This window comes from Myotis yumanensis, unplaced genomic scaffold, assembly GCF_028538775.1.
Source record: "Myotis yumanensis isolate MYYU_CA2020_CCGP unplaced genomic scaffold, mMyoYum1.0.hap1 SCAF_10, whole genome shotgun sequence".
NCBI lineage: Eukaryota > Metazoa > Chordata > Mammalia > Chiroptera > Vespertilionidae > Myotis > Myotis yumanensis.
The window spans coordinates 59,782,733-59,806,765 of NW_027223761.1; the positions used below are offsets into that span (position 1 = coordinate 59,782,733).

Sequence of the window (24,033 nt, forward strand, 5' to 3'; positions counted from 1 at the left end):
CAAGACTCCTTCTGCCGTTTTAGGATCTTCTCCACCTGTAGTTGATAATATCCATGTTGTGTCGTTTTTTAGGAAGAGAGAAATAGCTCCTCCCCTTTAGGAAATTTAATTACCCAGGTAATACTCTGTCAATTGTAGGCTCCTGCATTGAACTCTTACTGCAAAAACAGCTGTAGCCAGCAATATTGCAGTAGTGTATTCTTAAGCAAGCAGCGATGTCTCTGGAATGTGTGCGTATAAATATTAATTAGGGAGAGAAACAAGACAGCAATGGAACCGTTTCTATTAATTATTTTGGCTCCTTTCCAAACTTGTTCCAGTTTATCTGACTTTTTCGGAAGCTCTCGGAACAATCTGTCTTAGCCTATTTATGCAGCGAGGTGTCTGAGAGTCAGGGACTAAATTTAGAGGTAAATCCTCCTGGGGAAGAGAGTGCTCTTCTTTTCTAATCTGGGCCCAGGATGAAGCGGGGAGGAGTTATTTTGATTTTTCCTGGTTTGACCAGATGGTTCTCATGGACAGGCTGTCAGGGGATTCCCAGGACTTCGTGGCTCTAGCAGGCCTGTTTCCCATCCATTGCTGACTCACAACTTCCCAGAGTCTTGTTGTGCGTAAGAGCTCAGATAGTTCCCATTGGAAAGGAAAAACACTGAAGTACAAATGCAGAAGTTTCTTAGCCAGTCAGATGGACCTACCTGGGAATAGCCATTATCTGCAGGACTCAGTTCTCTGAGCAACCCAGTGCGTGCCCAGGGCAACTTTCAGAGTTAATTTTTCATTTTGTTTAGCAAAGTTCTAACAAGTTTGATTATTTTTCTCCCCCCCAACCCAATTTGTTTGCTTTTTTGTTTGTTTATGTTCATGGAAGATTAGAAAGAAGATATGAAAAAAGTAAGTACAGTGAAACAGCTAGAGTTATATAAGAGTAGCAAGAAGTGATAGCTGGGCCCTAGCCAGCTTGGCTCAGTGGATAGAGCATCAGCCTGTGGACTGAAGGGTTCCAGATTCAATTCTGGCCGAGGGCACATGCCTGGGTTGCGAGCTCGTTCCCCAGTAGGGGGTGTGCGGGAGGCAGCCAATCAATGATTCTCTCTCATCATTGATGTTTCTATCTCTCTCTCCTCTCCCTTCCTCTTTGAAATCTTTAAAGAAATATATTTTTTTAAAAAAAGAAGTGATAGCTGGTACAAAATTAAGAGAGATTAAAATGAGCAAACACAGAAAGGCTGAAAACCAATGATAAACTATTGAGAATTCAGAGAAAGAAACCTCCATGTCCCTTTCGCCTCCCAAGACCACACCATGAAATAGTCCACATGCTTAACCCAACCTTGTATCATCAAGAAGAGAATCAATTTAATTCCCAAAAGAAGAATTGCCAATGGTCAAGAAACAAATTTTAAAAATGTTTAGCCACAAATAATCAAAGAAAAGCAAATTAAACACAAAGCAATATTTATCTGTCAAATTGCCAAAGATTTTTAATAAAACAGATTATATCTACTACTGTAGAAGGGATATGGCACAGGAGTTCTCAGCTATATTGACAGAGACATAAATTGCTACCTTTCTAGTGGGCACTTTGTCAGGGTAAGAAAAAGCTTAAAATTGTTGTATGCCTTTTGACCAGGAATTTCTAAATATAAAAATTTATTCCAAGGAAAACGCTGTGTGTTTACTGTGTGTTCATAAGTTGTCAAGAGTTTAGCAAAGCTGCTTCATAGTACTGCTGCCTGGGAATCCATTTTGTTTGGTCAAGTGCCTTCAGGGGCCTTAAACTGACACCAGCCCCCGCATGCAAACACATGCCCTAGATGACAGCTCTAGGGTCAGAAGCAAATGTTGCTCCTGATATGCCTTCTCCACCAGCCCTGGTGATAATGTCCCCCCACTTCGCAGGGACATCCCCTTGCATACCTCTTAGGACCGCTATGGAGCTTATCAAATCCCTGCTTTTTTGTTTTGAATAAACCAATATGGCCTTAGCTTGGAAACCTCAAAGTACTCCACCCCTAGACCCTAACAAAGGTCTGTGCCCAGGCCCTGCCTGCCTTTCTGTGCCTGCACCCTGCCTTGACTTCCCCATGTGGCCCCCAGGGGCGTGTTGTGTTCCTCCACCAAACCCTATGAGTAATACACTCTTCTATTTCAATGTCTCTTGTGGTTTTTGTTGAACCATGGCTCACCATCCACCACCTTCTCCATTTAACAAATGTTGATTTAACAAATTCATAGCATAAGATTATAGCTTCAATGATTGTCACCAGAGAATTTTTAGGTGCAAAAGAAAAAAATTCTAATATTCCAAAAGCAAATTATGACCTAGCCAAGTACAATAATACAAGGTAGTAATTTAATATAATGTAAAAAGTGTTTATTGATGTGGAAAAACATTCCTGATAAATTGAAAAAACAAACACATAGGAATTAAAAATTGCAGCTGTGGCAAGTGTATACAAGAGAGCCACAGAGAGAATTAGGAGGAGCAAGGAGGGCAGCAGCACTGCAGAGGGCCCTTGGAAGGAGGAACCCAGGGGGCATGAAGGGCCCAGGGAAGGCTTCCGTGGATAAAATGCAGCAAGTGAGAGAGCTGTTATACAGAGTATGGTTCCAGGGGTAGGTGTGGGTGATGGATGATGCAGGGTCTTGAAGTGCATTCTAAGTTTGCCTTAATCCTTTTTATGAGCAGTGGGAAGCTTTCCATGCTTCCAGGATTATCAAAGAATGATTTGGCTTTTAAAAAGGCAATTCTGACTCTCTTGTGGAAGACACATTAGAGAAAGATCTGAATGTATGCAGAGATACAAATTGGAATGTTCTAACAATAAGAGAAGCAGAAGTGTGGGAGAGGAGGGTAGCTTAAAACACAGGGTGATGGAGGTGGAGGTTGGCAAAGGAAAACCTAGATGACTGTAATTCAAGAACTGAATTAGATGATGGAGTGGATGTGGGCTGAGGGAGAGAAGAATCAAAGATGAGTACTGTTTGGTTTGTATAATGACTGACAGGGTGATGGTATTATCCTTCGAGGCAAGAAACTGTGACCAGCAGCCAAGGTTGGGGGCAGGGTGGGACCTGCTAATGGTCTGATTTTGAACATGTTAGTCTGAAACATATTTGAGACATCCAAGAGGAAATGTCAAGTGATAGGTGATAATCCTAACAGGGAATTAAGAGAAAAGAGAACTTTCACAAGTCTGGCTTTTTATAGTCACCTGACCATGAGCCAAACATTGGTACTATTTTTTTCTTCATTTCATTCAGAATAACACTTTCCATAGAGTTCATGTCCTTTAAGGAGGCTTTGGCAGAACATCATGAAACAACATTGTCACACATGACCTGAAGTTTAGTTAGATGCAAGGGTTTGGATCTACAGTGGCCGCTGTCCTGGGATGTAATAGTGAGACACATATTCTGGCTGTTTTGTTCTGTGTTGCTATTATAATCTCCTTTGCGAGTAGGTACTGTATTTACATACTTCCTTCATTTCTTGAATGATCCCAAACATTGTACTGTTATTTCAGTACATAGCTGGCAAAAGCTTGCTCAATAAATCAGTCAATAGGTAACTGGTTGAATAAGCATGTAAACTCAATTTATTTCTCCAGTATGCATTGCTTAAGTACATGTACCCTACACTTTTTATGTGTTATTGAAGAGTAGATGATGGCGAGGACCTAGAATTCTCGGCTTGTTCCAGTCACTGTCTTGCTGCCTTGTTTGGTTCTTGTACTCAGGCCTGACAAATGCTCTATTGGTAGCTGGAGTTCAGCCTCACGCCTAGGTAGCCTGGGCCAGAGGACTTCGCTTGTCCCATCAGCACACAAGTAGTCTGAACCCATGTTCTGAGTGTCCTTTCAGCATTTCCCTCAGCCTGCAGTGATGGGAAAGGGCAGAGAAGAGGGGCTGAAACTGAGTCCACCTTTATGGGGTAAAAATAAGCACAACCAAGCAGAAATTTGGTAAAAAAAAAAAAAAAAAAAAAAAAAATAGCTCCTGCCAGAACCGGTTTGGCTCAGTGGATAGAGCGTCGGCCTGCGGACTGAAAGGTCCCAGGTTCGATTCCGGTCAAGGGCATGTACCTTGGTTGCGGGCACATCCCCAGTGGGGGGCGTGCAGGAGGCGGCTGATCAATGTTTCTCTCTCATTGATGTTTCTGGCTCTCTATCCCTCTCAACTTCCTCTCTGTAAAAAATCAATAAAATATTTAAAAAAAAATAGCTCCAGCAGTTAATAATACACAAAGAAACATTTAGAAACACAAAAATGCCTCAACTTAAGTGAATGACTAAAACAATGTTATATTTTAACAGATTTATAAAATTTTTAAAAATTGATATAATTTAGTACTAACAAGGGTCTGCGGAATGATACACATATACCCATTGTTTATGTAAATTGGGACAACTATTTTTGGGGCATCAATTTAGTAGCACATATCAAAAGTTGAATACAGATGTTATTGGATCCCACATATCACTTCGAGATATTTATCATCTTTCTAGTAATATACCTACTATATTTTTAGCTCTGACTATGTGCCAGGTACTACTTTATGCTCTATACAGGTACTGAGCAATTTATTTTTCACAAACTCTATGAGACAGTTTGTATTGTTACTGTAGAAATGATGAAATTAAGTCATAGTGAGGTTAATTGTCCAAGCCCATATTATTGAGCTCCAAAAGTCAGATTCAAATGTAGGCAGTTTGGCTATAGAATTACTTATGTGTACCTGTCTTTACTACCTTCCTGTGCAGATAGGCATAAGGTGATGGCATTAAACAATTCGGGATAAAAATAAAATGGGAGTATAGACTCTCTGAAGGCTGCCCTAACTCCTCTTCTGACTGAATTATAGGACATCATCAGAATAGCACCAGCACCCCCATTTTACTGGACTAATAATTTGGACTCAGAAATAAGAAGATATTTCATGTCTGAGTGCTGAAATTTTGACACTTATGTCTTCTCCTTTCTGTTCTACCTGACACCTGACATTGGCATTAGTCTCTACGGTATCTGGTCCCAGGGTTGGGTGTTGGGAAGGTCCCTGCCTCGAGTTTCATGGGTAAGAAGATAGGCTGAGACTAGCCTTTGCAGGTCCTCAAATAATAGGCTACATTATTTTACTGTCTGCTTCATAATAACAGTCACAATGATGATATGATGATGATGATACCCATAATAATAACACAAATGAGAGCTAATTGTTCATGAGTTCTAACTAAGGTGGTAATTTAACAACTTTTACATGTATTATCTTAATTAATTCCCCCCAAAAGCCCATGAGGTGGGCATCAATATTATCTCCACTTTACAGAGTAGGGGACTGAGCAGCAAAGTGACATTATCTCACCTGTGCTTTATGGAGATCTATTTGGGATCCCTAGTGTCAAGTCATAGTCAAGACAAAATTTAATGAAGGCCTGGCCCAACCAGCATGGTTCAGCGATTGAGCTATGAACCAGGAGGTCACAGTTTGATTCCCAGTCAGGGTAGATGCGCAGGTTGCGGGCTTGATCCCCAGTTGGGGGTATGCAGGAGGCAGCCTATCAATGATTCTCTCTCATCATGATGATATCTCTACCGCTTCCTTCCTCTCTGAAATCCATAAAAAAAAGAATAAAGTTCTAAATTAATTTGGAAATGATGTAAAGGGGAAGGGCGCACATGTGGGATACATAGTGGAGGTAACAGAGAACTTAACCAACAAAATATGGGTGACAAGTCGGGGTGGTCACCATTAACCTTCTTGGGCTTTTATACTTAGGGGACTGGAAAGATAACAGTGATTTATATTTATAAACTGATTTCTACTAGCTAGTTGTGTTGGTGCCCTTGAGTTGGTGGAGGTTGGAGATATGCCAAACTGCTCATTCCAGGAAGGGCATAATATAGTCAATCCTTTCATTACTGAAAGTCTCAAAATGAACTTGTTCCCAGATTAAGAGAAAATGAGTTAAAATTAGCCAAAGGGAAAATACCATGATATATATTTAACATTAGGACCAAAAGGAGGAATTTGATGCTTATTTAAAGTCTATAATGTTAGATAAATTTATAGTATTTATCTGAGTAGGAATTATTTTCCTGTTGTCATATATAGATGAGAGAAGAAATTTGCTCATGGTCTTACTGATAGCAAATGACATAAACCATGTTTTTACTCTAATTTCAGTGCATTTCTTTCCACCAAAGAGCCCAACATTTCTTTTTCTTACTTTTCCTTTTCTATTTCTTAAAAACTAAGATTTCATAAAGACTGAGCACTCTCCAAGTTTCTTTAGGAATCCTGTTCTTGTCCAGTGGTCTCACTCTAGCACAGACCAAACATCCATGAAGTTTCTGGTCTGTGACTCACATAACACTTATCACTGGACCCTGGCACAGTCCAGCAGCACTTGCCTCTGAGGCATTTCAGATTCTTATTTACCACCTTCAGTACTTGCTCTTGAACAAACAACACAAAATTGTATACCTTCAGTGTCCTTGTTTTCATTCACCTCTTCCCTTTCATTGACCATGCCCATCAGTTCCCTGATGCCCTTTAGATGTTCAGGTATCTGTGTTAGGTGCATATCAGTTTTATTGTATTGCCTGTTTTTTTGTCTTCTCCATAAAACTTATTTATCTTGTTTACCATTCTTTCAGAACCTACAGAGCTGGTTACCTTTTTTATTTTCCTAGTATAATTTGCCCTTTATATTGATAATGGCTCTCTAGAGAAACAGAAACAAATATATGTATATGGCATTGGCTCATGTGGTTTGGAGCTTGGTAAGTCAAAATCTGCAAGGTGGGCTGGCAGCCTGGAGACTCAGAAAAGCCAATGGTGCAGTTCCAGTCTTCAGGATGCCAGGTAGAGACTCAGGAGAGCTGATGGTGGCGATGATGGCTAAAGGCTGTCTGCTGGAGAATTCCATCTTACTCAGGGAACCTTGTCTTTTCTTCTACTCAGGCCTTCAACTGATAGTTCTTTACATTATGGAGAATAATCTGCTTACTCAAAATTTACTAATTCAAATGCTACCATACAAAGTTGTTTCAAAATTAGCTATAATATTCTCTTACAGATATTCCTGGATGATGTATTTCTAATGCTTTGATGGTTGACCTTTTGACAAATCAAGAAATGGGATTTTTGAGTAAGGTTTTTCTCTAAAAACTCCTCCCTGTAATCTAAGGGTGCCGTTAATTTTATTCTTAAAGAGGATGTGTATTGGCCAGTGCCTAGTTCACATAACTCTGTTAGCTCAGCAAATACATGAGGTACCTAGGTCATTGATCCTGAAGACAGAGGGTGGTTTTCCATTTGCTTCCTCATTTATTTCCTCAACATAACTGGTAGCTTATTATTACTGTGTACTCTACAACCTAACTTTCTTTGATTTCTCTCTGGGTCTCCCTAGGACTTGGAAATGTTTGCCTGCATCAAGCATGCCTCTTCTATGACTGGGTTGTTAAAAAACCCATCACAGCAGCAGCCTCAAGATGTACACTTACAGGGAATGCATGAACAAATAAAGGGAAGCATTGCCAACTTGCAATTCTTATCGAATAGTACTCCACATTTTCTCATGTAGACCCAAACAAGACACTTGCATGTTAGAGCAGCTTGACATTTTGGCAGCTGTGGGCCCCTTCTCTTTGGTTCAGAAGTCTCTTAAACATTGGGCATCCACATCTGTATGAAAGCAAGCTGTGGGACCTGAGACCTGAAGTACTCTTCCCTCAATTTACAGATGTTGTTGCTGCTGCTGCCAGAGGTTTAGTCATTCTTACTAACATCAGTAGGATTATTAGGAAACAGAGGTATCAGGGAAGTGGGGAGCACTAAATGGACATTTAATAGAGTTATGAGCCTTGTCAAATAGGAGAATATCCTAGGGCAAAATTCTAAACTCATATTCCTACAAGGACCCAGAATGGTAACCGGAGGTATGGACGTGGCATATTGGAGAGCGTATGCTTCCTCTGATAGAGCAGCCACTACTCGAAGCCATGGAGGAATAAGAGTCCAGTCCTCCATGCTTTAAAAAATATGAACTAATATGTGATCTGTTCAGGTAGAATGGCAGGTAAAGGATCAGTGCCATTTGAAAATGAATAAGGGCATATTGTTATTGAGATGACTGGATTTTTCTAAAGGAAACCAGTAAAGATCCCTAGCTTGCTCCACTCACCAAAATTATTTATAGATATCTAAATATTATTAGGTTTAAAAATTCATAGCCAAAACTAGTTTGGCTCAGTGGATAGAGCGTTGTCCTGCGGACTGAAAGGTCCCAGGTTCGATTCCAGTCAAGGGCATGTACCTTGGTTGCGGGCACATCCCCAGTAGGAGATGTGCAGGAGGCAGCTGATCGATGTTTCTCTCTCATCGATGTTTCTAACTCTCTATCTCTCTCCCTTCCTCTCTGTAAAAAATCAATAAAATATATTTTTTTAAAAATTCATAGAAAGACCAGAAGTCATTATATATGAAGATCTATATGACAATATGAAAGACTTTTCCAATTTCCCAAGAACTATATCAAAGCCGAACCAGTAAACATGAAGAAAATGATGAATAGATTTGACTATTAAAAAAAACTATATCATTAAGGAAATTATGAAATGATGGCAGACTATTCTTACCATGTAGGAAACATTAAAGACTAATATCCTTTTTACATGATGAAGTGCTTGCAAGTATTTGACCTAAAGAAAACCACTTTCAGAAAAATGGTCAAAGAATATAAATAAGCAGTTCACAAAAATGCAAAAATGTTTAGGCTCACTAGTAATAAAAACTGCAAATTAAAATGAGGTATAATTATTCACTAACCAAATTGGAAATATTTTAAAATAATTAGTAGGAGGCTGAGGTACTGGGAATTAGAAATTACGCACATTACTGATGCAGAATGAAACTGGGGAAAAAAATATTCTGTAAGGCAATTCGGCAACATGTATTGAAAGCCTTAAAAACCTGCTCACTGTTTGACCCACTAATTTGTTTTTAGGAATCTATCCTATGATTCTCTCTCTCTCTCTCTCTCTCACTCTATCTCCAGTTCTATCTCTATCTCATTTATAATATACTAGAGGCCCAGTGCACAAAATGCGTGCACTGAGGGGGGCATCCCTCAGCCTAGCCTGCACCCTCTTGCAGTCCAGGACTCCTCGCTCCTTACCACCCACCTGCAGTGGAGGCAGGAGAGGCTCCTGACACCGCCACTGCACTTGCCAGCCATGAGCCTGGCTTCTGGCTGAGCGGCGCTCCCCCTGTGGAAGCACACTGACCACCAGGGGGCAGTTCCTGCACTGAGCGTCTGCCCCCTGGTGGTCAGTGCACATCATAGTGACCAGTTGTTCTGCAGTTCGGTTGATTTGCATATTAGGGTTTTATTATATAGGATGTCTATATCCCTCTTCTCTCTCTCTCTTGTTCTCTCCTTTCCCCCACTAGAATATAAGCTCCACAAAGTCAAGGGACTTGTCCATTTAATTCTCTGTGCTTTTGCCTGAATCTAGAAAATTGCCTGTCATGTAGAACATAATCAGTAGGTGTTTGCTGAATGGATTATCATATCTTAACGTTTACAAGGTACCTTGGCATCTTATAGGATGTCTAAAGCAGAATGACTAGGATGTTAAGGAATTTTAAATTAGATCATGAAAAATAAGAGAAAAGAACTATTAGAGGAGAAGCCAGCAAAGGATTTGATAATGGTCTTCAAATACTGGAAGAAATATTATGTGGAAGAGTAATTTGACTTATTTTGTATAATTTCTAAGTGCAGAAATAGATCAATGAACGGAATTTATAGAAAGGCAATATGGGGGCTATTTAAAGCAGTACTTTCAAACAACTGGAGTTGTCCAAAATGGAATCGACTTGGGAAGAAGTGATTTCCCGGGACTGAAAATGTTCAAGCATAAGCTCTTATAGGAAGCTTCATATAACAGAAAACGACCTTAACTAGATTACTCCAAATTCCCTCTGCTTTCAAGACTCACCGCTTCTTCCTTCCCAGCATCACTTTCTATATCTTGTCTACTCTCAGCTGATTACGCCTCCTTATTCCTCTGATCTCATACTATGTTATCTCTCTCTGGATATTACTCAATCCACCACAATGTTGCAGGTGTATGCCTCTCATAACCATCTCATTTCCCCTTTATGTCAAAGTGCATTGTAATTTCCCCTTTGCCTGATTGTCCTCCTCTAGGTTACAAACTTTATGTTTATCTTTTTATATCTGGTATCTAGTACAGTGCCTGGCACATAATAGAATGAAATTATTCTTAATGAGGTACACACATAGGTTGAAATCACTTTATATTTTCTTTTCTTGGAGACTATAAGCCATTAAATCAGGGATGCACATCTTTGTTCCTTAATTTCTTTTAGAGTTTCCAGTTACTCACGGTTCTGTTTACCTTATTGATGCACTGGCTTATGTAAACACCTTAAGTGTTCTAAAGGGATGACTTACAGTGGCCTTCCTCCCTCCCTGCCCCTACATGCCTCCAATAATCCTGGATGGATCCACAACATCATCACCTGCAGGTTCCATTCAGCCCTAGTTATTGGCCTACATCTTTTGTTAGGGAGGTTATATAAAGCTCAGTAAAATTCCCCTGAGGTTCAGCGTGCTCAGCTTTGATGCATGTCTTTGTCAGATGTTGACTTAAGTTCTGGAAAGTGGATGTTTTGTTTTGCTAAATTGTAATTGGTATTTTTAAAATGATTGTAAATGTCAAATACAGTTAACATAAAATATTCAGATAAAACAGAAAATGTAAAGTATAAAGTAAAATCACCCATAATCCACCTTAAAATGACCTTTAACATTTTAGTATATATATCTTTCCACCTAGAGATAGACTTTTAAAAAATAAACAGTTTATGACAAATTATTATTATTATATAGAAACTATTTTATAACATTTTTTTTTCATTTGATATATTGAGAAATCATCTCCAGGTCAATAAATATATATTTATACTATCTATCAAGTCTGTATAGAATTCCAGAATATAATTCTACCACAGTTTATTTAAATAATTTTCTCTTTTATAATATTAAGATTTTTGCAGTGCTTCACACTTATAAGTCACAATACAGTAAACATTTTTGGTTGCCTATCTAATTTTTAAAAAAATATATTTTATTGATTATTTTATTGATTTTTTACAGAGAGGAAGGGAGAGGGATAGAGAGTTAGAAACATTGATCAGCTGCCTCCTGCACACTTCCTAATGGGGATGTGCCCACAACCAAGGTACATGCCCTTGACCAGAATCGAACCTGGGACCCTTCAGTCCGTAGTCTGGTGCTCTATCCACTGAACCAAATCAGTCAGGGCAGCCTATCTAATTTTATGTGATTGATTATTGCATTAGTACAGATTAGTGCTAGAATTAGGACTACTGGATCAGAGTCTCTATGGTACTTCAGCTTTAGGTAGAAATCTCTGAGAGGCACTCAGGAAGTATAGTAATTTCCACGAAATACTATTGATGTGATTGACCAGCTTGATGTTCTGTGACTTAATCCTATATAATAAAGAGGTAATATGCAAGTTGACCCTCATTTCGTCGCACAAGATGGCTGCCCCCATGTGGTCAAAGATGGCCGCCACAAGATGGCCAGCCGGGGAGGGCAGTTAGGAGCGACTGGGCCTGCAGGGGAGGGAGGGCAGTTGGGGGAAATCAGGCCTGCAGGGGAGGGCAGTTGGGGGTAACCAGATTGGCAGGGGAGGTCACTTGGGGGCAACCAGGCCTGCAGGGGAGGGCAGTTGGGGGCAACCAGGTCTGCAGGGGAGGGCAGTTGGGGTGATCGGGCTGGCAGGGGAGGGCAGTTGGGGCGATTGGGCTGGCAGGGGAGGACAGTTGGGGCAATCAGGCTGTCAGGGGAGGGTGGTTGGGGGCAATCAGGCGGGCAGGGGAGCAGTTAGGTGTTGATCAGGCTGGCAGTGAAGTGATTAGGGGGTGATCAGGCTGGCAGGCAGGTGAGTGGTTGGGAACCAGCAGTCCCGGATTGTGAGAGGGGTGTCCGACTGTCCCAGATTAGAGAGGGTGCAGGCTGGGCTGAATGACATCCCCCCCAGTGCATGAATTTCATGCACCGGGCCTCTAGTCTAATATAATAATAGAGAAATATGCAAATTATTCAGGACGCTGTAATATCACAACCGATCTACAAGTGGCGGGGATCTACAGGAGGGTGGGCGGTGAGCTACGAATGGCGGAGAACTCCCAGCAGCGGTGGGTGGAGTGGCTAGCTGAGGCAAGCAGCAGTGAGCTACTCATGCACGGATTTGTGCGCAGGGCTACTAGTAAGATAATAAAGTTCCTTTTAACCTACATAATGGAGAACTGGAAAGTTGACATAGTCCTGAGGCAAGATAGTAAGCAGATACTGTTATCTTTGCCATGAGAAGGAAGACTGTTTCTGATTGCTTTTCAATCTGAAAAGCGTTATTAAGTTAATTGTTGCATATCAAATTCCAAAGGCTTTGTGAATTTATTCACTAATAATTTCACATTCAAAAACACACCTACCTATAATTGGTATTACCTCTTATATAAACTATTCAGCTTTCCCTTAGTTGAATGGACCAAGGTGCATGGAGTGTCTTAGATATGTAATAGGAAAGGGAGGCAGATCATGGCAGAGAGTGTGTAGAAGAGAATCCATGGTAGGTTAGGACATTTGTTCTGTGTTCTGGGACTTAGGATAGTGTTTTAGTCACTATGGCAGGGGCTGGCAAACTTTTTCTGCAAAGGGCCAGATAGTAAATAGTTTAGATTTTACAGGCCATACGTCTTCATCACAATGACTCAGTTCCCATCATAGCTCAAAAGCAGGCACAGACAATACAAAATCAAATAATTATGACTGGGTTCCTATAAACCTTATTTACAACAGTAGGCTAAGGATGAGATTTGTCCCAAAAGTCATGGTTTGAAAAGTCCTAGTCTTACAGGAAGCTGGTTTTTAAACAGGAAATTGAATTAGAAGCCATTAGATAGACTGGACCAACCCAGCAATAACTGGTGAATGCTGTGAATTGGTTAGTGATTTTGTACTCAGGTTTTACCCTCAGGCAAACTGAATTATGATAGTGAGTCTATGATTGTAAGATCAATTTCTGACCCTCTGTCTGGAAGGTTAATGTAGCTAAAATGCTGTTTTTCTAGTTGACTTTGGTCTGGGAACCCATGGGATCAACGCTTCAGGGCTACAGGTAGTAGACAGCCTTGATTTTTGAGAAAGATGAAGAAGTCAGCCACCCTGTTCCATTGGGCTCCTAAGGCACCTCCATGGGACTCACACCCTTACAAGACCCTGCCCCATCCTTTCTTACTTTTAGGTCTCAGCTGTTACTCTGAGTTTTATTCCCCTGACTGTTCCTGGGTCTCAAAACAGTCCTGCCCAGTGGACCTACTTTCCAAATTCAACCTTTTCCTTATCTGGCCAGTTCTGGTTAAGTAGGGCATAGACGAAGATCATCTGTATTTCCAGCTAATATTTTTGTATATATTTCACTTACTTTGCAGCCAAAGCTTTGGTTGTATTTTATGGGTTATTTTTTTTTTAAATTGACTTGGACTCAGTGCATGTAGTTTTATGCCATTAAGAGGTTTAATTGGAGAGTCAGGAATGGAATCCATTTGTTTCTCCAGATTTATTAGCCCCTGAATCACAGGCAGCAGAAACCTGAACATTGGAGTGCTCTCGGCCAGATTCTGAGTAACCTCACTGTGGTTTCAACACAGGGAAGGCACAGTTCAGGGCTTTTAGCTCCTAAGTCAAAAAGTGGATTGCAGAGAGCTCTGGATTCCTTCCAAAAGTTCTGAACTTTAAAAAAGTTACCCACTTTTCTTTTATGTGAGTGGGAATGGATTTCTATGGATGTGGCAACCTTCCCCAGTACCTCACCAGTCAACCTTTCTTACCAAGGGTGTGCATTTGAGTGACTAGGGGTTGGCTTGAGACTGTGGCCTCAAGGCAGAGCTGTGATAACTGGCACAAGCAGGATTGTGTCAAAGAAATGAGCTTTGTTCTCACCTTGTTAATTGGACTAGGCAGAATGGTGGGTTGGCCTGAAGTGATCTTTAAAACAGACCTGCTCACCACAGGTCTGGTCTAGTGGCTGTTTGCCATTCCTAAGGCAGGATGTGAAAGCCAGCAGCAGTGGCTGCTAGCTCAACCCTTGTGAGGAGGGGCTCCAGAGCAGCTGGAGGGAGCACAGAGTGAAGGTGGTGGTTCCCTTGGATTTCTCTCAAGATGACAAGTGGGGGTTATGGCTTCACATAATTCCACGGAAGAGTCAGGGGAGTCTCAGAGGGGAAGTTCCTCTCCTTGGGGCCCAAAACAGTCATATGCAGTCTGCTGAGCTTGAAAAGGCCTGAGGCTGGGCAAGATTGCAAATTAGAGAGAGTCTTTGATGTAGGAACCAGAAATCAGGATTCCAGTCCTAGCCCTGCCTTTAATTGCTATGTAAGTGAAGTCTAATCACTCAGCCTTTTCTGGGAGTTGGTTTCCTTATCTGTAAAGTAGGATAATTAGTCCTGCCCTATCTCCCTCAAAGAGATGAGTAGTAAATGAGAACATTAATGAATGTGAAAGAACTTTGAACGTAGTGTAAAGTACAAGAGGCAGACATTATTATCATGGCTGCAAATGAAATCCACTGACTCACTAGCCCCACAATGCTCTCTATAGCAAACACAAACTCCTCACCCAGGCTTCCAAGCCATTCTCTCTCTTTTTTAAAAAATTTTTTTAATATATATATTTTATTGATTTTTTACAGAGAGGGAGAGAGAGAGAGATAGTCAGAAACATCGATGAGAGAGAAACATGGATCAGCTGCCTCCTGCACATCTCCTACTGGGGATGTGCCCGCAATCAAGGCACATGCCCCTGACCGGAATCGAACCTGGGACCTTTCAGTCCGCAGGCCAACGCTCTATCCACTGAGCCATACTGGTTTTGGCATCCAAGCCATTCTCTTGACCAGACTCTATGAGGCACTATTACAAACTAGAGGACTGGTGCACAAAATTTTTACCTGGGAGGGTGTGGGGGGTGGGGCGGGGAGGGTGGCCCTCAGCCCGGCCTGCGCCCTCTTGCAGTCCTGGAGCCCCGTGATCAGTTGCCCCAAAGAGGTAGGCCTGCCCACCCGGCCAGGGCTCCATGATGGATCACCCCTGCTCCCCCATTCCCCCCACCCCAGCAGAGGGAGGCCTCGCCCACCCACCACAGCGCTGCAGCCAGGTAGCCTGGGCTCTCTCTTTGGGGCGAATGCGGAGCCCCTCCCTCCAATTGATTGCCCTGCTGGCCAGTGGCCTGGGCCTCCCTCTGCAGGGCAATCATGGGGCAATGGGGAGAGAGGGGGTGACCAATCGCATCGTACCTGCCTTGGCTGGCCTGGCACAAGTGGATGTCATAGCGTGGTTGTCTGGATGGTCCTTCTGCTGTTCAGCTGTTCAGTGGATTTGCATATTATGCTTTTATTATTAAAGATGCCTTACCTGTAAATCTTTATTTATTTAATATTAGTTAAAAATAAAAAAAATTAAAAGATGCCTTACCTGGACTCTGCTCCAACTAAGCTATTTTTTTTTTTATGTTTTCTGTAATTTGTTTCTAGTTTTCCTCCCAACTCTTTCTTCAGCTCCCTTCACAGCCTCATCCTGTCTCTTAAAGCTGGTTCCTAAGGGCACCTCACTCAGCGATCCTCTCACTCAAAATAGTCCTTGGAAGATCCCATCCACTCCTGTGGCATTAACTCCATCCATGCGATGATATAGATTGTATGTATATACAGTCTCGCGTCTCACTCCCCAGGGATAGCGCACTTTCCTCCCAGTGGAAGTTAGACAAAGTGTATTCTCCCCTCCTTCTTTGCCCTTCCCTGCACTCTCCATGCTTCCTTAGCCATTGATTCCTGTAGCATCTATCTCTCCAATCTCAGCAGCATTATCATTGCTGCTGCTTTCCTTTCTGTCCAAATCACTGATAACTTGGATTATTGTCACAGTTTACTGATTAGATGCCATTTCCAGTCTGCTTTCCTGACAATATATCTTCCGCTCTTTTGCCAAACTGCTGTTTCTAACACAAATCTCATTATGCCATTTCCCTGCTTCAAATGCTTCAGTACCACTCCTGCTTTTCAGATTTGTTTAAACTCAGCACAGATGTCTCAGGATGATCTGGCCCCACCAATCCTGCTTTCCACTGGGTGTTAGCTGTTTTTAGGTCTTGAGCTCATCTAAGAATCTGAGGAAACAGAGATATTTGTAGGTAAAGATTTGCAAACAAATGGCCATTTGCTCCTGGAGCTCCTCTTGGCCTCCCTGATGAATCGCCACATTTGTAGTCTCTCTCCAACCCCACTCCCCCATCTCCCTGTGCAGACAGTCGGTTCTAGTCGCACAAAGGTTCTTGGGGTTCCCCAGTAAAGTGTAGCTTTCTCATACCTTTGTGTCTTCATGCTTGGTGTTCTGCTGGAATTCCCTTCTTGCCATCTTAGTCCAGGTAATACCATTTGTTCTTCAAATACTAGTTCAAACAGCACCGCCTCTAGGAAATCTTTTCTCATTGTATACTTGGTTTACCTATTCCTGTTTTGTGGTTCTAGAATTGCCTGAATTGTCTCCCATCCCATCTTTTCTGAATAAAATGTTGATCTCTTGCTAGATAATTTGAAGGTAGAGATCTTATCTTAATTGTCTATGCATTTCCAGTTTGTAGCATATTACCTGGCATATAAGAGCACTTGGGGCCCTGGCCAGGTAGTTCAGTTGATTAGAGCATCATCCTGATACACCAAGGTTATGGGTTTGATTTTTGGTCAGAGCACATAAGAAGCAACCAATGGTTCATAAATAAGTAGAACAACAAATCTCTCTCTCAAATCAATAAATGTTTTAAAAAGAGCACTAAAAAAATGTTTGCTGAATGGAATTGAATTGTTCTTATTTAGAATACTCTTCTCCCTGCCTTTACTAGTACGTACCTTATAGTTCTCTTAAGGTTAGTTACAAAGACAATCTTCCTATATAATCTTGTTTCAGTATCCTGATCATTAATTATTTTCTCCTTAAATTTCTTCCTAGTATGTGGTTTTTAACACTGCATGGTCATTTAGAGGTTGCTTTGAAATATATCATCCCTAAACCATTACTATTCTTTAAGTAGGTGAAATATAGGGGGAAGTGTTTTGGAAATGAGCCATAAGACCCAGTTCTAGTTTTAGCTTTTCTATGAACTAAATGTGTGGCCCTGGGCAAATTATTGATTCCCCCCCCCCTTGGTTTAAATTTTCTTATTTTAAAAATGAGGCATATGTACAATCTCAAGAAGCCTTCCTGTTAAAAGGCTCTATATATATGCCACTAATGTTTTTGACTCTTTCATATATTATATGTACATATTTCACTTTTTCAATTACATTGTAGTTTCTTTATGAGAAGGATATTTTGTGCCCCAGTTCCTTTTTTGTCTTCATATTGCTATACATCTATAGATACATAATAAATGAACACTTAGTAAACTCCAAGCCTCACCTTAGGAGATTTAGTGCAAAGGAAGGATGTAACAAAGGGTTAGTCAAATAATCTGTTGCAACTTCAAGTCTCTAGATTACTTCATGAGTATGTGTGGTTAATGCATATCATGTATGCATCCCTATAATCAGGTCTGTGCTCTAGAAGGAGGGTCGGGTCTGGACCTTCAAATTTTTTTGAAGTAGGAATTTTCTCCTACCTTGGGAAAAGATGTATTTTGATTCAAAGTGGGAAAAAGAGCTTTCAGAGACTCTTAAAGTACTTAAAGGCATTTTTGGAATTTAAACTATGCTAAGAAAGTTAAGCAAAGATAAGTCAGAAGAATTTTAATTGATTGTGTGTGTGTGTGTGTGTGTGTGTGTGTGTATTAATCGAAGGGAAGATGTGCTGCTTTTCAGAGTATGATTTAGTGTTTCCCCAGATTATGAAATGTTTCCTGGGGGTCTGAGACATTTTTCTGATTCCAAAGAAAGATCACAGGTGAGTAACCTGGGTAAAAAACGATAACATTCATTTGCAGTCATACGGGCATTAAGTCAAAACAAAACAAAAACAAAGGACTCTGTTTATTCAGCACAGGTGTTCTTCATCTCCTTTCATCTCAGCTTTTGAATATCAGCAGCATCCTCCCTCAGCAAAGGCAATATGTATAGAGGACTCAGCCTTGGGTTATAGAGATCAAAGGGTTGCAGTTGAAGCAATTTTGTTGAGCTGAATACTGGATCCTAAACACCGAACACTGTCTCCTAAAGGATAAATACAGTTTTGCCTTGATCAGTTAAGGTTGACTGTCATTGAACTTGCAGTAGTCACTAATACACCTAAATCGACTGTTTCTTTGCTGTTGGTCAACTTAGATGGGAAATAGCCTTGATTTTAAAAAATTAAATGGGTCAAAGTTACAGTAACTACGTATTTATTTTAGGAGTTGCAGTTGCAATTACTTACTTACAAAATTCTTTAAAGGAGTTGTATAGGGTTCTACCAGTGGAAGCCTATGGACTAGACCAGTGGTCGGCAAACTCATTAGTCAACAGAGCCAAATATCAAAAGTACAATGATTGAAATTTCTTTTGAGAGTCAATTTTTTTAAATTTAAACTATATAGGTAGGTACATTGTTATTAACTTAATTAGGGTACTCCTAAGGCTTAGGAAGAGCCACACTCAAGGAGCCAAAGAGCTGCATGTGGCTCTCGAGCCACAGTTTGCCAACCACGGGACTAGACCATAGGTGCATATACTCTATTGTCAAGCCTGATCTCTTTAACTCTTTCAAAATATAGCTCCTGGCATTTCAAGTGCCCTAGCTCCAGACCCAAAGTGGGCAGATGTCTGAGCTGTCATAGTTATTTTGTCCTTACTATTGAGACTCTGTGCTGGATGTCAGAAATCACACAAGTTGTGCCTCTTATCCTCTAATTATTACTTTACTAGGTGCCCAGTGCATGAATTCATGCACCTTGAAAGAAACTGTGGGCCACGAGGCTGCCCGGCCCCTCCTACCTCGGTCCCCGGTCCCCGGTCCCCTGTCTGCTGGCAGCCCTGCTCTCACCACTGCTGCTCCCACACAAAAATGGCACCAGCCCCACTCGCACCCGCAGACAGGGCTGAGCCATTGGGGGCCAGCGCTGGGCACTGGCAGTGGGTGCAAGCGGTGGCTCTGGCACCGGCTGTAGGTGTGAGTGGGGTTGGCACCATCAGTGGGTGCGGGTGATGGCTCCAGCGCCGGCAGCAGGTGTGAGTGTTGGCTGCCGGCCCCCGTCACCCCTCAGGAGCAGGAGGAGGGGCGATCAGGACTGGCAGCTGCCACTCGCACCCGCTGATGGCGCCAAGCAATTGGGGCCAGGGCTGGCGCTGGCAGCAGGTGCAAGCGCCCTGCGGGACTGTGGCACGCAAGAGCAAAGAATTTTCAGTAACCACCAGAGGCTCGCCCCAATGACCTGCTCGCCCCTGCTTACTTGCTCCACCATCCCACCATGGCTGATACCCGCCATGTTCCATGCTCTGTCACCTGCTGCCAAGGCCTGCCATGTTCCGCGCTTGCCCCTTGGTGGTCACCGCACATCATAGCAACTGGTTGTTCGGTTGTTCCGCCATCTGTTCTAATTGCATATTAGGGTTGTATATATATATAAATATTCATTTTTACATTCATTTTGCAAGCACTGAAATGCAAATTAAATAATAATTAGGAGTTAAAATACACAACTACGTGATTCTTCAGTCTTCTGCACAATACCATTGCTGTATAGACATTCTCAGTGAAGATGACAAACCAAGCATCACCACTGAAAGAACTTGAGTTCTGTCCCTCTGAGAATAATGCATTTTAAAATAACTTTTTTGCCAGGACATCTGTTTATCCATGGCCACAAAAGCAAGCCAATAAGCAAGTTACTTTTAAAAAGTAACTCCTTTGCCATTTTTATAATTTTAGCCTGAAAAGTAGGAGAGTCATATAAATAACTAAGATGTTAATTGGTCTTCCAAGAAATAGAGAGTTTTTTCCACCCCACAAGTGTATTAGTGTATGCATTCGTTCGATTAGTAACATCATAAGTAATATCAGGCCTAGGATCCAGGTATTGTGTTGTCTTAAAATATGCTTTGGGAAGTGGCCCAGTCTTCAAGGTGGAACTGAGATGGAGGTAGGAGATTAGTGTGTCTGGGATTTCCGGTGATGTAGGAAGCCAGTCTCCCTCTGGATTAGTATCCTGTCAGTTCAGAACCTTGTATTTGAGGCTTTGCCAGATGAACCTGGACCAGAACAAATGTCACGTCCTAGAATAATTCCTTTCTGTGCCTTAAAACATTTGTTGGGTTGCACTGTTTGTATCTGTCTGGCACTATGCTAGGTACCTGTGCATGAATTATATAATTGATTTAATTCTCTCAATCACCCTGTGAGGTGGATTTGGCTTCTCTTCATTACACATGAGACAACTGAGGTGCTCAGGTCATTAGCAAGTATTAGAAACTAGGTATTATTATTATTTCATCGGCAGGCAGTATTCTTTCTGCAGTATGATAGCAAGGCCAGTGGAAAGGTGGTTAGTGGCCACTGGGTTATGTTTTTCTTTCTAGGCTTTTTTTTGTCCATCTTCATTCAGATGGACAAACTTCACATGCATTTTCTCATACCTCCTGGTTTTGCCCAGGTTATTCTCTGTGCCTGACAAAATTCTCTCTACTGGAGCTCTTCAATAGTGTGTGTGTGTGTGTGTGTGTGTGTGTGTGTGTTTACCATTCCCTTAGCACCTGATACTTCTTTAATTGTAGCCCTGATTACACTGTGTGCTAAGTCCTTACATAATGTACTGCTCATAGATATAAACCTTGTGAAGCAGGGAGGGACTGTGGGCAGCACCCAGAACAGTGCCTGTAGCCTGGCAGGTGCTCAGTGCATAGCTATCGATCAACTGTCTTTGAGTCTGATTGTAATTTCCCTGCTTTCTCTTTAAGCCTCTGGCTTAGAATATGCCAAGAACACTAACAGTGGTTGTTCCTGGGGTATAGGACTGGGAGCTAGGTGGAAGGGGAGCACATGTACTCCTATACCTCAGGTGCAAGTAATTACCTTATGTATGCATTAACTTGTAAAGAAAAGCAAAACACATTAAAACATAACTCTGCCAGTGTGGTTTTGAAAGGCTGTACTTTTCCCCAATGCAGTCTTTCTCTAAACTCTTTCTATGGCAAAGCTAGAGCTCTCAACAGAAAAAGCAATGGATCCATGCAAGGCTTAGGTAAGTATCCTGCAGAAGCAGGTGTTTGCCATTTGGCTCACACGGCCATCCTAGCTGTGAATCACAGTCTACTGTTGCTGGACACAGCATAGAAAACGGAAACTAAGCAGAAAAAAGACCTGACATGCAGGGCTTATGAAATAGTCATGCCCAATATATTTGGTCTATAAAAAACTTTAATTTTTCCCAAATATACATTATACATCGTAAATCACTTGGTGCTCAAAGAAAATGAAGATATTGTGTTTGAAATGTAATAGGATATTCCCTTTTGATAAGAAAATAATATAAAGTACACTAGATAGGAATCAGCTCCAATAAATAATCCAGGAGATTTTTAAGGTAGAAAAAAAGTGTTCAAGGCTCTAAGTCCATTAGGAAATGGACTTCTAGAGACTATATTGAGGCACCTGGAGGCAAACTCCATTAAGGGAAAATTAAATTAAAAGCTCAGAATGACTTCAAAGTGCCCTTGTTTCTGGGGAAAATATGGAGACTCCCAAGTGGAAATGGAATGTGTAGTCGTTGATCATAACTATAGTCTGTGAATAAAATTAAAGTTATTTTAATTCAGCAAATGCCCATTAAGTGCCCACTCCGGGAAGGGAACCCTTTCTTAGGTATAGCAAGAGGTATGGGACGTAAGGTCAAGTCCTTCTCTTAAGGAACTTACATCTAAAGCACGGGGTAGGATAAGGGCGGTATTCAAACCACCACAATAACCAGAACATTAGGATTATCACCTGACGGGTCCACACTATGTATATAGAAGAAGGAACCATCCTCCTCCTATAGAACATGGAACCTTACATAGTACAGGGTCAGGGAGAGACTTCATTCATGACAAGTGGGATTTGGGATCTGCAGTGGAGCAGGGAGAATTCTGGGAAGAAGGAATAGCAGGAGCATTGGCTCAGAGGTGGGAAGGTATGGAGACAAGGGAAGGTGGCGTCTACTCTGGTTGTAACAGAGGATATGTGTAGGGAACCGGCAGGAATAAATCCTGAGAACCGAGGTTTGGGACCTACACTGGATGAATTTGCTGAGCAACAGGCATGGGGATAACATGTAGAACTTGAACAGAGCGAAGTGCTGGGACCCAGAAGACCTGGGCTCAGGTTCTGCTTCAGGAGTTTGATCTGCCCCTCAGCATGTTCAGGATAATTATTTTGTTCCTCGCAGAACTGAGAGTTGGTGTGAGGATCCAGTGATGTAAGGCTTTGTAAAGTATGAAGAAACACACTCATAAAAACCATTATTCCATGGTAGTGAGGGTCCTAACTTGAAAAACTAAGCCATGCAGCTCACCCAGAATTCACGCATGCATTTCCTTTTTATTAAAAAAAAAAAAATATATATATATATATATATATATATATATTATTTTAGAGGAGGAAGGGAGAGGGAGAGAGAGATAGAAACATCAATGATGAGAATCATTGATCGGCTGCCTCCTGTACACCCTCTACTGGGGATTGAGCCCACAACCTGGGCATGTGCCCTTGACCGGAATCAAACCTGGGACCCTTCAGTCCACAGGCTGATGCTCTATCCATTGAGCTAAACTAGCTAGGGCAGTCATGCATTTCTTGCCACATTTCGAATTCTAGAATATATTTCCATGAATATGTAAACATTTATGTGGAAAAGAAAGCACTGAGGAATAAAAGTCAGTATGTGTAATAGATAAGAAAACAAACTTCAAAGTCAGAGCTGGAATTGAATCTTGACTTTTTAGCCCTCATAAGCTATGCACCTTCTCTAAGTGATTGAGACAATAATTGACATAATGTATGGAAAGTGCTTGATAGACACAAACAAGATGGATAAACTACAACTGTATTATTATTTTATTTTATCATTTTTTTTAATTGCTAAAAGTATTACAAAGGGTATTACATATGTGTCCTCCCCCCCCGCCCCGCCCTTGACAATCCCCTGGCCTAACCTTACCCCCCAGTGTCTTATGTCCATTGGTTATGCTTATATGCATACATACAAGTCCTTCGGTTGATCTCTTACCCCCCTCCCTCCTGCCCCCCAACCCTCCCTGGCCTTCCTGCTGCAGTTTGACAATCTGTTTGAGGCAGCTCTGCCTCTGTATCTATTATTGTTCAAAAGTTTGTAATGGTCTTTATTATCCATGAATGGGTGAGATCATGTGGTATTTTTCCTTCATTGACTGGCTTATTTCACTTAGCATAATGCTCTCCAGTTCCATCCATGCTATTGCAAATGGTAAGAGTTCCTTCATTTTTACAGCAGCATAGTATTCCATTGTGTAGATGTACCACAGTTTTCTAATCCATTTGGCTAAGATCAAGTGTAGTATCTGTTCTTATCAGTTTACTATTTTATAATTTTTATTAATCATTTTATTATTATCACTATTTGTATTCTTGGTTTAAAAGCAGTGGACCAGGGTCAGGGTGCAGAGGTATTGGTTAGCTGTGTTTTCTGGTACATATTACAACACTACAGAGTCATGCCTGAGACCTTGGAGAGATGTACCAAGAGTGCAATGGATAAAATTGGAAGAGTGAATTCATGATATGTGGGGAGCACAACATTGTGGTCCAGGGACAGACAGATGGGACATTTGGAGATGAAGGCTATTGCAGCCCTTTGAGCATGGAGTCCAATTGTCAGAACCACCATCACCTGTGCCACATTGGAACAGGGATATGACATGAGGCTGTGGCTCCTT

General features: G+C 41.5%; 1 pseudogene; it reads left to right on the top strand.

The window, feature by feature from the left end:
- Window positions 1–23,618: 23,618 nt before the first annotated feature.
- On the top strand, window positions 23,619–23,819 carry LOC139019173 (U2 spliceosomal RNA; annotated as a pseudogene).
- The last annotated feature ends 214 nt before the right edge of the window (window positions 23,820–24,033 follow it).